This window comes from Sinohyriopsis cumingii, chromosome 12 (genome assembly GCF_028554795.1).
Source record: "Sinohyriopsis cumingii isolate HCF-2022 chromosome 12, ASM2855479v2, whole genome shotgun sequence".
Classification (NCBI taxonomy): domain Eukaryota; kingdom Metazoa; phylum Mollusca; class Bivalvia; order Unionida; family Unionidae; genus Sinohyriopsis; species Sinohyriopsis cumingii.
This window is the reverse complement of record NC_142972.1, coordinates 33,694,775-33,712,772: the sequence shown is the minus strand read 5'-3', so window position 1 is coordinate 33,712,772 and position 17,998 is coordinate 33,694,775. Positions and strand designations below refer to the sequence as shown.

The following is a 17,998-nucleotide window of genomic DNA, read 5'->3' as shown; positions in this document are numbered from 1 at the left end:
ATAGAATAGAATTAATTAGTTCGGGAGATCCCTCCAAGTTGAATTAAGAATATATTAAAATCCTCTTGAGATCGAAGGTATTGTGTGGTATCTACAACAATCACACACACACACACACACACACACATATATATATATATATATATATATATATATATATATATATATATATATATATATATATATATATATATATATATATATATATATATGACTGACTCGTTCAGAGGTGACTCAGGGATTTGTATATGTTAGACTGAAGTGATTCGCAAAGTGGGCGGTAACACCCCCTGGGTGTGTTGGGATTATATAAAGGGGCGGTAAGAGGCAAGAGGGCGACAGGGGGGCGTTACGAGGCAAAGGGGCGGAAGGGGCAAAAAGAGAAAAACGTGAACCTGATGGTGGAAATACCTCATTTCGTCTTTGCTCTCACAGTCATACAGCTTCTATGCTCGCCCTTTTGATCATTTCTTTTTTCTGTTTGACACACTTTTTATGCTCGCCGTTATAAACCAGCGCTATCATTAATTAACCGCGCTGTTTTTGAATCAAAGCCAGTATAAGCCCGCGCTTGTATCAGCCGTGTTCTTTCGTACGCACCCTTATTGACCTGTCCTAACCCTGTAATGGAATCTTCCGCGCTATATCATTGTCCTGGTGTAGTACTTCCTGTGATGCAGGGCTGCAGAGTGTAGAGTGTAGACTGGCTCAATATCAGACTAGCACGTTGTAATATGTTTACAGTCGTTATATTTTATCATCAATTTTCGATTGGCCATGGCGACAAATGAAAAGGCAAAGAAGAAATGTAGACAATACATTGTAACTTATCTTTAATATGGATTTATACCATCATCAAAGAACCTGCAGCTGCCAATGTGTCTGGTTTGTGAAAAGGTCTTTTCAAATGAAGCGATGAAGCCTTCCAGACTGATTGATCATTTGAAGAAAGTACATCCTGACAAAGTAGACAAAAACTTAACTTTCTTTGAATCACTTCGCGATAAATTTCAAAGCAGGCCAACGCTGTCAAGCATGTTTTGTAATACTTCACAACAAAACACTGATGGTTTGCGTGCATCATACAACATTTCGCTGTTGATTGCTAAGGCTGGCAAGCCACACACAACTGGCGAAGAACTCATTCTACCAGCGATTTGTGAAGTTCTGAATACTGTTCTGCATAAGTCTCCACACGATGTTATTAAGACGATTCCTCTAAGCAACAATTCAGTACGAAGACGCATAGATGAAATGGCTGACAATGTAGAAGATATGTTATGCAGCATACTAAGGTCAACCGAGTATTCATTGCAACTGGATGAATCAGCTATGCCAGGGAATGAATCTCTGCTTCTAGCTTATGTGCGCTTTATTAAAGATGAAAGTTTGGCTCATGAATTGTTATTTGCAAGGGAGCTGGAAGCAGACACTAAAGGGGAGTCAATATATCAAGTTGATAAATTCTTCACAGAAAAGGGAATTCCACTGACAAATATACTTGGTTGTGCAACTGACGGAGCACCATCGATGAGTGGTCGCCACCGTGGGTTTCTTGCTTTCCTGATAAAAAAGGTGCCAAATTTATTTTCTATTCATTGTGTCATTCATCGCCAGCATCTGGTTGCAAAAAAAACATTATTGATCGCCTGCACAAGTCATTACAAACTGTGATTACTGCAGTGAATAAGATTAAAGGTCACGCTCTCAAAGATCGACTATTCCACATGCTCTCTGTTGAAAATGATGAAGATTTTAAATGTTTGTTATTTCATACTGAAGTTCGTTGGCTCTCCAAAGGCAACTGCCGAAGGCGCTTTTACGACCATTTTGAGACTGTTGTGGAGTTGTTTCAAGACCGGGAACCCTGTCTCAGTGTGGAACTCAAACAAATTAAGCACGATGTTGCTTATTTAACAGAAATATTTTCAAAGTTCAATGAGATTAATCTGCAGTTGCAAAGGAAATGAGATGACTCTTATTAAAGCCAAGTCTGTTATCTCTACGTTTATGTCAAAGTTACTTCTATTCCAGCGCAATATAGGCCGTCGTTACCTATATCAATTTCCAACCCTGTCTGAGCTGAAAGATAAAGGAGAAATACAAGATTATGCTTTGCGTGTGTATTGCAATCATTTGGATATGCTGAATAAAGATATGTCTGAGCGATATCAGGATCTTCTATGATTGGAAATTCCAGATTGGGTGATAAATCCATTCTCAGATATTGAGCAAGTTGGAGTAATGGAGGAAGAAGTAATTGAGCTACAAAATGACATTGAGCTCAAATCAAACTTTAAGTGTAAGATATCGTACCAAGAGTTTTGGTTACAGAAGGACATTTCCACCCGCTTTCCAGCGTTATGGTCTGTGGTTAAGAAGCTTCTTGTTGCATTTCCATCATCGTATCTGGCAGAACGTGGCTTTAGTGTGGTCGCCCACCTTCTATCCAAGCAAAGAAATCGACTCCAAATTGTTAACTCTGGTGATTTGCGACTCGGGTTAAGTTACTTTAAACCGGACATTGGGGCAATAATCTCACCTCATCAAGCCCATCCGTCACATTAAGCAACTACTGAACTGTTAGGAACTTAAGATGAAGAATCGATTAAGTACTTGGGTTCCAGGAATCTAGTATAATATATAATCTCTTGGAGCTTCTTACATTACTTTCCGACTTTCAATTAGAATTTATGATTATTAAAACAATATGTTTTTAAAATTTAATTTGGAATAATTGTGTTTTTGTATTTTACTCCTCAGAGTTTAAAAACAGTTAATCATTCATTTTCCCGGTATATTAGTTATTTCATTCCTTACTTGTCCTCATAACCACTATGTGACTATACTAATAGGCCTATGTGATTAAATTAAAATGAAACGTTACTTCATATAATATAGGAATAGATGTAGAGAAAAAAGATATTATATATATTGCATTGTCCTTGAGATAAAATTATATGTTGATTTCCCCGTGTTCTTCAAATACGTAGTATGTACTAACTGCTCTTCGTTTGTGTTAAATGTCTGTTTTTATAATGTAAGTACTCTCTTCCTCTGAGAAATAGTTTTCATAGCACGTGTTGTTGATAAACAGTGTTAGATTGTTGATAGATAGATAGATAGATAGATAGATAGATAGATAGAAAAATAGATAGATAGATAGATAGATAGATAGAAAGATAGATAGACTGACATACAGAGAGACGAGATAGATAGATAGACAGATAAAGTGAGATCCTCAAACTGAACTTTCTGTATTTACCGGGATGAACTGCAGAGAACGTAAGTTCAAATAGCCCATTTACTTGCATCATACTATTTACAAAGAAATATACAATCAGCTGTACTGTAATAAGATATGTATATCGATACACTGTGTTATACTTAAAAGAAATAATAATCGTGGATGATTTCATGAATACCTTTTATCTAGAAATTTATATATATATATCTGGAAGATGTCAGATGTTCTATGTTGCACTTTATACAGATAAGTTCATATTATTTCTCAACAACATTTCTCATACCAATGATTCAACATTGATAACCGTACCTACGATGGCTTGTTTAATTTAAATTACATACGTCAACGAATGTGACCTTTCGCCATGCGGAAATAGTGCGAATTGCACAAATGCATACAGCACGTTCTTTTCTGACTGCCCTATCGGCTGGACCGGAAAGAACTGTTCCTTTGGTGAGTGGAAAGCATACCTTCGTAGAATATAATTAATTAGTTAGTTCGGAAGGTCCCGCAGTATTGAATTACAAATACATCAACATCATGTTGAGACTGAACGTATTGTGCGGTATAAAAATGTACCTTCCTTAAGTTCTTTAATTCTTAGCTATCCTAATCATATCTCCTCCCAAAAGCGAAACAATGTTTAGGTCATACCAACCAAGAGTGCAATATGAAAACTCTCTCTCTCTCTCTCTCTCTCCCTCTCTCTCTCTCTCTCTCTCTCTCCCACTCTCTCTCTGTCCCTCCATATATATATATATATATATATATATATATATATATATATATATATATATATATATATATATGTATATATATATATATATATATATATATATATATAGATAGATAGATAGATAGATAGATAGATAGATAGATAGACAGAGCGAGAGTTACAAACAAGATAACTGTTAGATAAGTTTTAATTCCTACTCTACGGTGATTCGCACACAGGTCCGCGGGTATATCAGCATCGACTCAGTAGCATCGCTTTTTTATGATCTGTTCATAGTGGTGATGTAATATGGACTAGTGTATTATGGCAAGGCGATGGGTACCATTTACCCACGAACCTGGGTTCGAATTTATGTAGTGTACGAATTAAAAATTATCTAACCTGTGTGTGTGTGTGTGTGTGTGTGTGTGTGTGTGTGTGTTTGTGTCTGTACGCTTATTTATAACGACTCTATGGTCTTAAACTAAGTAGTAGAATAGATCGAAAACCTATCAATTTGTTTAAAAATGAATACATAATTTGTTTTATCCAAGACTACTAAAGTGAACATTTAAACATAGTTTAAACTACTGTGATTTAAATTCCAAATTGTACAAAACATTCTATCACTAGGTCTAATTAACCAAGATCTAATTAATTCCAGTGGTATTCAAAATAAGATCCAGCGACGAAGATTGTGATGTACCTATAGCCTTTAATGTACTAATCTATCAGTGGTCTGAAGTGTGACGATATACTATAAGTCTCCCAATAAATGATAATACTATATCCAAGGCGACCTTGTCTAAATTCACTATAATTCAAAGTTAAAGTTTCTGTTCTTGACTATTCCAGAGAATAATAATTTAAATCAATAATTACATCAAAATAAAATTTGAACACAACAATATAAATGATGGTGCTTCTAATAATATAATCGCAAAATGAGTAAGTTCTCAAGTAAACAAGATTTAGATACCTCTGCTTAATCTTAAGGTACCAATTACCATTTTCTGAAAATATGCTAATGGAATTTTCCCTTATAGAAAATTCTAAGACATTGATCTGCTAAAAAAAATTATTATAAAGAATATGGCAAAAAGTAGACAATGTCATCGCGTGAGACAATTCCCAATACCCTAGACCCCGACCCAAATAAGCATGTTTACCTGTATTGTTAATGATCCTTATAGGTAACATATACTCATAGAGAAAAAATTATCTGTGGATTAGTTGTTCCTAAAAGAGATGTTACTGGTCAGGTACAACAGGGACTTGATTTTTATCAAGGTCAGTTTCCAAATACAATTATACCTATGCTATAACCATGAAGAAGAAAAAACCCAATTACAAATTAAATGTACCTAATACTATATATATATATATATAAAACATTGTTTATGTTGTCGGTGCTTTTATTTAGGACGTTAAGGGTTCGATTTGTTTTTTGTTACTTTTTGTTTATTCTGTTTGTTGTTGATTTTTATTTTGCTTTAATTTTTTATTTTTTGTGCTCTTGTTTCTGGTTTCGTCTCGTTAGAAATTTCTAGAAACATAGTTTGCAGCGATTATGAATTATATAAGAAGACGCCTTATATTCATTTCCTGTCTTTAAGTGGTGATTATGCAAATGCCTATCGGATCTTGGAGTTAACCATTTTGTTCAGCACTAGCTAGTACAGTAACGTATTTAAGTATATTAATGTCTTACTTTCACCATGACAACAAACTTGAGAGGATATAGTTTACACATCCAATGAAACAATGTACGTTTTCTAATGGTTGGCAAATTGTACAAAATCGTTCTCTATTTACAATTGTTTGAACAGCGGTCCTACATTATATCGTAACTGCCATTCCCTTGTAGACTTCAATGAGTGTACTAGTTTTCCCTGTAAAAGCGGTCGTAATTGCACAAATACGATTAGCTCATAAACATGTGACTGTTTAGCGGGTTTTACCGGGATGAACTGCACAGAAGGTAAGTTCAGATTTACTTCAATTGTATACACAGAGTAAATCTTACCATAGTACAAATAAATATAGATTCAACTATATTCCAATAAGATATTCATATCGATACAATTTTTTATGTTTAAAAGAAATAGTTATCGTTGATGATTTTAGTAATGTATTTTATCCAGAAATATCAGATGAATGTAATAGTAGGTATAGATATAAATAAATTTACTTAATTTAAGTTAATATATCTATCGCCGGAAAAGGAACGGTATATTCTTAATAAATGTGTTATGCCAATCAGGAGTTACATCAGGAAGTTTGCAGATTTTCTTTGTTTCACTTTATACAATTGAATTGATATTATTCCTGATCAACATTTCTCATAAGCCGATAAATCAGCCCCTCACCCGTGATGATGTTAATTTCGGGTTAGGGGCTGCATTGAAAGCTGCATTTATTCGCAGCCATTTTTGTCTGCAGACACCGGTGTACATTTTATACATTTACCGGTATTTCTCGTGGATGTGGAGCTATCGTCGGCTGAAGGGTTCTTTTGGTCACATGTTCATTATATTTCCGGAGAAAATTCTATGTTTGGTGACTTGTAAATCAACATGGAATAGCACAATTATCTGTCCTATGGCCATTTTAAATTTCGCATTCAATATGGTTGTTACCAATTACCGGTATCTGTCTAAAACGTACACAGGTTTGTTCCAGATTGATTTGAATGCAACGAAGTTGCATATTTTAATGAACAGGTGACATCAGACCCACATATCGTCCATCAGTATCAAGACAGATGGGGGGGGGTGATCATTTATCGGACTATATTTCTTATAACAATGATTCAACATCAATAACCGTACCTATGGTGGTTCGTGTAATTTAAATTTCAAACATCAATGAATGTGACCTTTCACCATGTGGAAATAATGCGAATTGCACAAATGCGTATGGCACATATATTTGTGAATGCCCTATCAACTGGACTGGAAAGAACTGTTCCTATGGCTAGTGGAAAGCATACCTCCATCGAATATAATTAATTAGTTCGGAAGATCCCTCAACACTGAACCACGGATACGCCAAAATGCTCTTGAGGTCGACAGTATTGTGTGGTATCAAAATGTTCCATCTTTAAGTTCCTTAATGTTCAGCTATCCTAATCAAATATCCTCCCAAATCTGAAACAAAGTTTAGATTCTACCGATCAAATGTATAATAAGAAAGAACAAAAACATTCACGTTTTGTAAAATTAAATAAATAATTTATTTTCTTTGACTACAAAAGTAAAATTTAAAATGAACTTACACTACTTCAAGGGACATAAAATATTACAAGAAGTCTATCACCAGTCCTTATGAATCAAGTTCTTATTAAATTCCATTATTGTTCAAAATGAAATCCAGCGATGAAGGTTTTGATGTGCCTGTAGTCTTGAATGTTTTAATGTATCAGTACTCTGACGTGTGATGACTTTCTAAAATGCTTCCAATTAACAATTATAACATAATCCCAGATGATCATTTCTGAATTTCTTTATGATTCAAAGTTAATGTTTCTGTTAAAGTCTATTTTTGGACACTTTGTAATTCCAGAGAATTAACTAATTTGAACAAATAATTTCAGCCAAATAAAAAATCAGAACACAACAACAGAAATTGTATTTCCTGTCGTTAAGTGGTGATTATGCGAAATGCATATCGGAACATGGAGTTACCTTTCAACAGTTTCGTTATATATTCTATTTAGTATAGTTGTATTCTTGTTTCATAAATGTGCTGCTTTCACTATGTCAGCAGACATGGCAGGATATATTTGTCACATCCAAATTAACTATACACGTTTTCTAAATGTTAACAACTTATAGAAAATCTTTTAATTATTTACATTTGTGTGTAGAGTGTTCCTATATTAAATCGCAACTACTATTTCCTTGCAGACATCAATGAGTGTGATAGTTTTCCTTGTAAAAACAGTGGTAATTGCACAAATACGATTGGCTCATATGCATGTGACTGTCTAGCGGGATTTAACGGGATGAACTGCACAGAAGGTAAGTTCAAATAACCTATTCACTTGTATCCACAGAATAAATCTTACTATTTACAACTGAATATAGATTAAACTATATACTAATAAGATATTCATATTGATACGATATGTTCTGTTTGAAAGTCTCATTAATACCTTTGCCTAAAAAATTCAGATGGATGTAATAGTATATATATATATATATATATATATATATATATATATATATATATATATATATATATATATATAGTTATTCAGTTTATGCTACTTGATCTATTGTATAAATTTGTTACTTAATAAATGTTTTGTGCGAGTCATGATTTACATATGGACGATTGCAGATTTTCTTTGTTTTACTTTATTGATATTATTTCTCATTAACATTTCTCAAAACTATGATTCAATAATTATAAATGTGCTTATGGTGGTTTGTTTCATTTAAATGACAGACATCAATGAATGTGACCTTTAGCCATGAGCAAATAGTGCAAATTGCACAAAAGCATACGGCACGTACTTTGTGACTTCCCTATCGGCTGGGCCGGAATGAAATGTTCATATGGTGATCGGACAACATGCATTCGTCGAATATGGTTGATTAGTTAGTTCGGGATATCTCTCAAAATTGAACTACGGATGGACAAAATCGGTTTAAGATCCAGTATTCTCGTTTGTATCAAACTATTCCTTCCTTATGATCCTTTTATTTTTTAGGTATCATCTTAATCCTATTTACTTCCAAAACCAAAACAATGTTTCGACTCCGCCGATAAAGTCCTACCACCAGTACTAATGAATGAAGGTCTAATTAAATTTCAGTGGTGTTGGGAATAAGGTCTGGCAATGAAAGTGTTGATGTTCCTCTAGTATTGATTGTATTAATGGCTCAGTCCCCTGACATGTGATGATATACTATAAGTCTTCCACTTAATAATAATAATATAATCCAAAATTACTTTGTTTGAATTGACTATGAAACAAAATTAATGTTCCTGTTCAAGAAATATAAAAAGTACGTCGTAATTCTAAATAGTAAAAACTTGAATAAATAATTCCACCCAAATAAAACATCTGAACACAATATTACAAATGACGCTCATTCTAATGTCATTGCAAGAATGGGTAATCGCTCAAGTAAACAAGATTATAAATCTCTCTACTTAACATAGGTTGCATTTACCGTTTTATATACATTTCTTGTCTTAAGTGGTGATTATGCAAAATTAGCATCTGCCATTCCTTTGCAGACCTCAATGAGTGTGCTGGTTTTCCTTGTAAAAACGGTGGTAATTGCACAAATATGATTGGCTCATACGCATGTGACTGTCCTGTGGGTTTCACCAGAATGAACTGCACAGATGGTAAGTTAAAATTGTCTTAATCACTTTAATCGTTTCCCAAGACTACATTTTACTATTTATTACAAGAAATATTGATTCATCTGCATTTTAACGGGATTTATGTATTGGTAAAATAGCTTATATTTAATAGAAAACGATAAAAATCAATAATTTCATTGATAATGTTTCTCCAGAATATTGAGATGACTATTATGATACATTTACATAAAGAACCATGCATATTCATACTGTTAGACCTGTCGTTTCAAAAGAACATTTTTTTTGTATACGTTGTATTTGAATTAGTTTTTACTTGCGAAGTTCAAAACAACATAACATACACAAAAGGATACCGTACGTATTTTGCGACTGCTCACTAAGCTGGAGCAGAAAAGACTGTTCAGATTATGAGTTTTATATACAGTGAGAAAAAGATATCCACTGAATTATCTTGTCTTTGAAATATAAACATGTAGTGGTCTAACATTCAATATCAGTCAATTGTAACAATTCCACTGGCGCTCCCTGATATCCATCATGGGGGTCAGGTGGCAGGACCGAATCACCAACCAGGATGTCATTGATAGAACCAACACAACAAGCATCAAATCCAAACTAATCCAGGCCCAGTTTTGTTGGACTGTCCATGTCATCCGCATGGATTAAAACAGAATCCCAAAGCAGCTGTTCTTTGCGAGCTAGCCCAGTGCAACCAAATCCAAGGCCACCTTGCAATAGGTACAAGGCAATCTCAAGATGCACATCAAATAGGCAGACCTTCAACCCCACCAGCTCGAACTCGTTGCCTCAGACAGAAGTGACTGGTGAGCCCTGACCAGAAAACCCAGTTCCACGTTCGAAGTTGGCTACTGTCAGCATCTTGCTGCAGCTCATGAGAAACATCACAGAGATGTGTCCTAGTCACCCCCATCCACCAATTTTCCATGCCTCAACTGCGACCGTGCATCGGAATTTGGACTCCAGAGCCACATGCAAGTCCAGCGTCCACCATCCTCCGTCGGCCGGAAAGACTAGCACTATACAACCCCCATATCTACTGATATTGGTAGCTAGCTCCGCTTCCTCGTTGACTATTTGTATTTCATGGTCTAGATACCATGAAGTAACCGTTGTAGGTGTATATGTCTTGCATCAATATCAATAACAGCAAAAGCTCGAAACAACTACTCTACAAATACTTCCATATATTTAAATTTTATACACTAATATATCAACGGTCACATCATACATTTAGGTTAAGAAAGTTGGTATATGCTGATGTGCAAATATATCATCTGCTATCTTACAAAATACTATCTTTGCCAAATCAGAGAGTCAGAATATTCAGTGTCACGCGGGGTTAAAAGAATATTCGGTAGGTGCACAAAGATTCTGGCCTATAGTAGGGTAATTCGAAGTATTTCAACCATAACAATGTGAAATGTTTTAATGTAAATTTTGAATGACCAAAAGTATGTACATAAAACATTTAACACAGAAACGGGGTTTTGACATTTGTCGTTACTCAATATCTTCCAAGCATATGGGCTGCGGTGAAAAACGTTCTGCAAAAACGTTGCAATATACTTTATACAAGACTCGAACTAAACCATGTATATATATATATATATATATATATATATATATATATATATATATATATATATATATATATATATATATACCAGTGTATATGAGCTTTATGCCAATCAACCTTTCCCTAATTCCCCTTGGACTATTCGTATGGATAATTTAGAATGATCTGTTTCACCTGCAGTCACGCAAATCGAGCGGCGGGTGAGTTGGACATAGCTAACGATTGCTAAAGTTATGGTGCTTTTGTGATATGAGTGCTATACTGTAACTCACGCTTACTTCTAGTGAAACTGATTTATCTGTTTTCTCTTTATTCTCATGACCTTTGTAGAGATTGTTGAAATCGCATACAGATGTAAAGCATGAATGCTCAAGTTAGTGGAAAGTATAATCATTACGTGCGGATCTTCATTGCCCTGCGTTTCTCATGCGTCAGTAATTTCTGCTAGATTTAAGTCATAGTCCAAACGATAGTATGGTGTATAATTAATGTTATCTGGGACACAGATCTTGCTGTGTTTCGATGAATTACAGGTAAGAGAGTAGACATCATCAGCCTATGTTGAGAATATCCTACTTTGACGTGTATGCATTTTTGTTCATTGGCATGAAACAATTCTTTTGATAAGCAGGAATTATCATAGTTTTCATTTATTTCACCACAACCCCATGTGCTCACCAACTAAAATACTTTGCGCGATGTACCGACAATATTATATGTCTGCCTATCTTTCATATTATCTGGGAAAAAAAGAGATTCCTTCTACTTAAATTTACACGCAAAATGAATAAATTCATCCTTAGAGCTGCTTCACATAGTGAAACATCTGCCTATGCAAACAGCATTATGTGCCATTCTTTGTTTCGATACTTTTTAAGCCGTTGATATAATCACGTATTGATGAGATTAGTAAAATATATGAGCAAAATATAATGTATACCTTTCCTGACAATGAGTGGTGTTTTAAAAAAAAATTGCTTATAGGAGCTTCTAATGACTTTGTAACCATTTTGTTTAACTGGAATATTTTTTTTGTTTGGAAAGTTATAAAACATTTTACTTTTATTATAACGACAAGGAACAAGGCAGGAACATTATGTATTGTTTCACGTTAAATGAAAATATCTTCGTTGTGTGAAATGGCCAGACATTATAGAAAAGCCTTTGATATTTAGATAAGTTTGTGTTTCCTTGCAGACGTCAATGAGTGTGATAGTTTTCCCTGTGAAAATGGCGGAAATTGTACGAATACGATTGGCTCATATTTTTGTAACTGTTCAATGGGCGTTACCGGGATAAACTGCACGGAAGGTAAGTTAAATTAGTGTTGATGATTTCAACTTTATCCCATGATTAAACCTTTCAATTTACTAACAAAAATAGATTCCACTATGTTATAGAATAATCTTGACCGCACTAGTTGTTGTCCACAATTCAGATGGCATAAATTTTGGAAAGACGGATATGAACATATTTTTTGTACGACTAGGCGTTTCGTTACAACGGGAAGGAATCTGATTATTATAAGTTACAGTCAAAGGAGCTTATAAATCGTCATGTTGGGGTGGTGTCTTTATTTTACTTTATATCTCTGAGATGATATTATTCCTTCACAAATTTCTGATACCATAGTTTAAAAACCATTCCTCATACGAATATTTTCCTTTCTAATTCAAACTGTAGATATCAACGAATGTGTCTTTTCACCATGTGAAAATGGCGGCAATTGTATAAATTCGTATAGCTCTTACTTTTGTGACTGTCCTCATGGTTGGACCGGAAAGAACTGTTCAGATGGTGAGTAAAATGTTTACCATGTGTATATTCATTCACTGATGAGGAATTGCGAGTTTGATTCCAGATATGTATATATTGTGACTTTGCTGTACGGCTCAGTTTTAAACACTATATGGATCCTAAACATTTTATAAGTAGTCCGGATTTATATAAGTTCTTTTTATCTTAATTCGTCTTCCCTTGATTCACATGTTTAAGATGAAAACGGTGTAATGCTTTTAAAGCAATGTCTGTTAATAGAGCGTCGAATAACGAGCAAACACGATGTAATCTATGTCATCAATTACTAGAGTAAGATACGGGGTATAGCAATTGTCGTTACTAAATGTAATCCAAACGTATGGACTGCAGAAGAAACAGCTCTGCAAAATATCTCTATAACCTTTATACAAGAATATATATATATAAACTTTATGATGATCGATCATTCGCAAACGTCTCTGTGCAATATTGTTAGGGATAGCTTACAATGGTTAGTTTACCTGCATCTAATCTGATCTAGGAAATATTGTTTGATTTTGCTAACGCTTATGCCCTTTGTGACATAAAATACTATCAAGCAAGTCATGGTTCTATCTTGTGGAAAAAATTCTCAGGTTTCAGCAACGGAACTGGATGTTTTCAAAGGTTACTGGAATAACGTTAAACTCTTACCTATTTGATTCTGAAAAAAGTACCAGAATGATTGCAAGAAGTTACTACGAAGTTAAATACTGACACAGTTACAAAATGTTTAATTATGACCAGTATGGTACAGTTTATGTTAATTCATCAGTTTTTGTTTTAGAAAAATTGTCCTAAAATGAGCAGTCATAATATTATCGATACATTTGCATCCGATTGTTTCCTCAGATGAAATAAGAACCAGGTATGGATGAAAAGCAACATTTTAGATTGAATGTCAGTGATAAGGAAACTTCCTCACACTTGGAACTGAAAAGGGCTAAATTCAAACAGATAATAAACATTTGATTATAAATTGTAATGCCTATTTATCATATATTGTAATGAATTAAGATAATGGCAGAATTATGTTTGAGTCACTACTGAAAACAATATATAATCGACTCAACCAATGAAAAATATGTGATAATGTTATATAATTAGATAAAGGTATTCATTAAATTTACTTGTAAATCTTGTTTATACCTTGTACACCTTGATTATACGAATCGGAATGATTTTCAGGTAAAACTATTGCATTAAAGTTTGTGCATATATTAATTTATGCACAAAGCCATACTACTGGATGATGATATGTGTTACTGTTGTCAACTGAAGATGTCAATTTTACCTTTTTTATTTGAACGTAAGAATGTAACTCATCGCAGTGGATGAAGAAAAATTGTAATATTCATAATATATTACAAATGTTATTTTATTTCTCACTGTTACAGCAAAACATTTTATCTATGATTTAACATTTTCGCAATCACCCTTAAATTCTAAAAATTGTATGATCTTTTTAGTACAAATTTTAAAACTGAAAACTGTGTTTCAAACGTAAAGCAGTCCAGTAGAAAATTCACTAATAAATGGTCAGACATGTATACATATTTTGTTACCTTTTGACAAAACATTTTGCTGATCTGCGCTTCGCACATTGTATATCTAGTACCTAAAAAAAATCGTTTCGCTGAGGTACTTGATATGTCGCAAATACTGTGTGCATAGCAATTTAAACATGCTTTCGCATTCAGGGTTGACTCTATTTAACAATTTTACACAAATCGTAGCATACAGTATTTGTTATGTAATTGCTCGTGACAGTTTGCGTTAGGTTGCATATCACCATATCTGTGACAGAAAGGGTTACCTGTATTTATCACTTTGACAAACAGTATAATGTTCAGCGTCTTATATATTTCGTATGTGTCAGTTTGTTTGTCTCACTATATGCAAAATATTTATCGATCTATTGATTGTAACAAAAGCCAAATTTGAAAAGATTGCTGAAATCACATAATGATATACATATCATATCATTAAATTATCTGAATTATATTGCTCGGTTTAGGAACCCTCGAGACGTGCTATTATAAAATCATCATAATATACACTATCTCTCTGTCTCTATCTCTCTCTCTCTCTCTCCATATATATATATATATATATATATATATATATATATATATATATATATATATATATATATATAGTCCAAATTGATTAGCTATATTTCGAGGACAGGTACCCTAGTTACATGGATTTGTAGATTATACTCATTTGTGTTTACTGCCAGAGTTTGTTCATTTGATTTCGTTTGATTTCTAGTCCTAATCTTGGGATGGTATTTAATGAACGTTTTTGTATTTTAAGAAAAACTGATTGTGGTTCCACAAATTGTCTAAAATCTAGTAAAATTCATCAGCATATGCTGAGAATAATCAGGTCCTTTGTTTTACGTGAATTTGTTTCTTTCGACACGGGCTGGTTAGGTTGATAATGGAATCCTTCCATTTCTTTTCCGGTTGCGAGTCGTACAGGTTTAATACTAATAGGTGTTTCCTGAAAAAGGCAATATTCCAGTCACTTGCACGCGTTTCTTTTTTTCTACAATGTACAAACAACGTCTATGACTATTTGTGGTAAAATACTCTGCCACGCTAAACTCTGAATCAAAGCCGCTGTAACGTCTAAGATCAATTTTATCAAAAATATTTCTAGACAGTCTTTTTCTTGTCTTAGAATAAGATACAAAAGATCGTGATAATACTAAGAGATAACATTTGATGTCATATTTATTTCGTTTCAAATGTAAATGTGTGCTAGAGATCGTTTTCTGTAAATGGCGGCACTTGGACCAGTACTAATGGTTCTTACTTTTTCAAATACTTTAATGGCTGGGACGAAAACACGGTGTTATTTCCTATGTTTGGGGCACTTTCAACATTATATTTTTACATAAAAATGTATTGTCTTTAAATAAATGATCTCTTGCCCAAAATGATAAAGATCTATAAGCTTAGAAAAGTCAGATAATATTGACTTGAAGTTTAAACTGTCTATCAAAACAATTTCCTCCTAGCCAATATGCTTGGTTTTGAAAATTATTAAAATTATTCACGATGAACGTAACCACAATGTAAGATTGTAAATGGCTTATAAAAGATGGATCAATAATTTCTCAGCCTTGAAGTTAAGGAAAAGGGAAAATATTATCTTCTTATCATTGAAGCCACTGATAAAATAAGAAGTTACTGATTGTTGTTCGAATATGGCCATCTCAGGTTTTTTCGGAATTTTTTCCGTTGTATTATTTAGAAAATTTAAGTACCAAGAAGAAGGTCGCTTCAAAAGAAATTGTTTTCTGAATTACTTAAAATAACAAATAGGTTAAGTTTCTTCTTTCCTACCTAAGATTGCCGTATATGTTGTAAGTACCACAAGATTCATTTATTTTATTCATGGAATATTGTTGCTTTATTGAATATTTATATTTAAATTAAAAACAACAAAACAGTTAATTCCATGCATGACATTTGATTTCAGATATTAATGAATGTGAATATATCCCTTGTGAACATGGTGAGTGCACAAATACGGCTGGCTCATACTCATGCGACTGCCAAAAAGGTTGGAGTGGAAAGAATTGTTTAGACGGTACGACAGTCATCAGATACGTATGTGACCAATCATATTATTCTTTTTCCACTTGCTACTTATCTTTTTTCTTCTCCTTCTTTTTCATCAACACGATCATCGTAATCACAATACACCATCATCTCCTTCCTCTTCCGCCTCCTACTTTGTCTTCTTAATATTCTAAGTAGTTGTTGATTATCGTAGTAATCAGCAGCGTCATCATCGTCGTCGTCCTGTTCTTCAGCTTCGCTTTCTTCACTGTCACCATCACCATCATCAGCAGCATAAATGCATAACCTCTTACTACATAACCATTCATCGGTTCATACAATACACCGCATTCGTATGGCAAAATGGAAGAATTAATAAGTGTACCATACGTTTCCTATAGAATAACAATATTATTGACTTCCTTTTTCCCCTAACATTTGAAGTCATTTTCAGATTTTTGAAACAACATTATATGTAAATGAACCATTAATATTTTCCCCTCTACAATAACAAGTAGGACATATAAGGTATACTAAACAGTACCGGACACATTTATTGTGTCTACATGCACTAAATCAAACGAAATTGTACTCACTGAATACATTACAGTGTTAATACATTACAGTGTTAATACATTACAGTGTTGATACATTACAGTGTTAATGCATTACAGTGTTAATACATTACAGTGTTAATACATTACAGTGTTAATACATTACAGTGACAATACATTACAGTGTTAATACATTACAGTGTTAATACATTACAGTGTTAATACATTACAGTGACAATACATTACAGTGTTAATACATTACAGTGTTAATACATTACAGTGTTAATACATTACAGTGACAATACATTACAGTGTTAATACATTACAGTGTTAATACATTACAGTGTTAATACATTACAGTGTTAATACATTACAGTGACAATACACCTCATTTATGTGGCAAAATATAATAATTAATAAAGTATATTTTTATACTCTTAAGAGAGCGGAGAAAATCTGACAATATTTTCTCAATTCAATTATTTTTCTGATTAGCATGAACTTTTTCATTGAGTACATACTGCAAAAATTGCATGGTTATCAAATGATATACCAACAACTTTTTTAAAACTATTTGCATGACAAACATATCTGAAGGCTATCCATACAATAACCTTTACATTTACTCATTTTCCAAAAGTTGATGAAAATCATTAACAGTCTACATTGTTAACCATATGACAAACAACAAAATCGTGAAAACGGCAGTTTTTCATGTTTACGTGAGCGAGACAAAAACAAACAAATAAAAAATGGATTGAAGAGTGGATCATAAACAAACAGTTTTACCGTAAAATTACTTTGAAAATTATCAAGTTGTGCAGCCACCCACGACAACTAAAACCTTGAACTTAATCTCAAACCCACAACTGATATTCCATGCGGCCTCATTGGCGGACGTTCATGCATGACACCTTTGCTAAAATAATGATGGAGATACTGCGATAATACTTATCCATGCCAGCCATCTAGAATAACAAAGCTTACTCCATGGACAACCATACAAAATTGTGTAACCTACCTAAGAATTGAACAGTTTATTCTTTATCATAATTGAATTTATTGCAATGTCAGACGATGATAATGATGGAAATATATTCCTTTCACAGTTCAACTTGATCTGATATTGCCTCTACTCTTGCTGTCACTTGCGCTTCTAACTGTACTAAT

The 17,998-nt window shown here is 33.5% G+C and overlaps 1 pseudogene; it reads left to right on the top strand.

Moving 5' to 3' along the window:
- The first annotated feature begins 777 nt into the window (after positions 1 to 777).
- Positions 778 to 1,674, top strand: LOC149786225 (zinc finger MYM-type protein 6-like; annotated as a pseudogene).
- Positions 1,675 to 17,998: the final 16,324 nt, after the last annotated feature.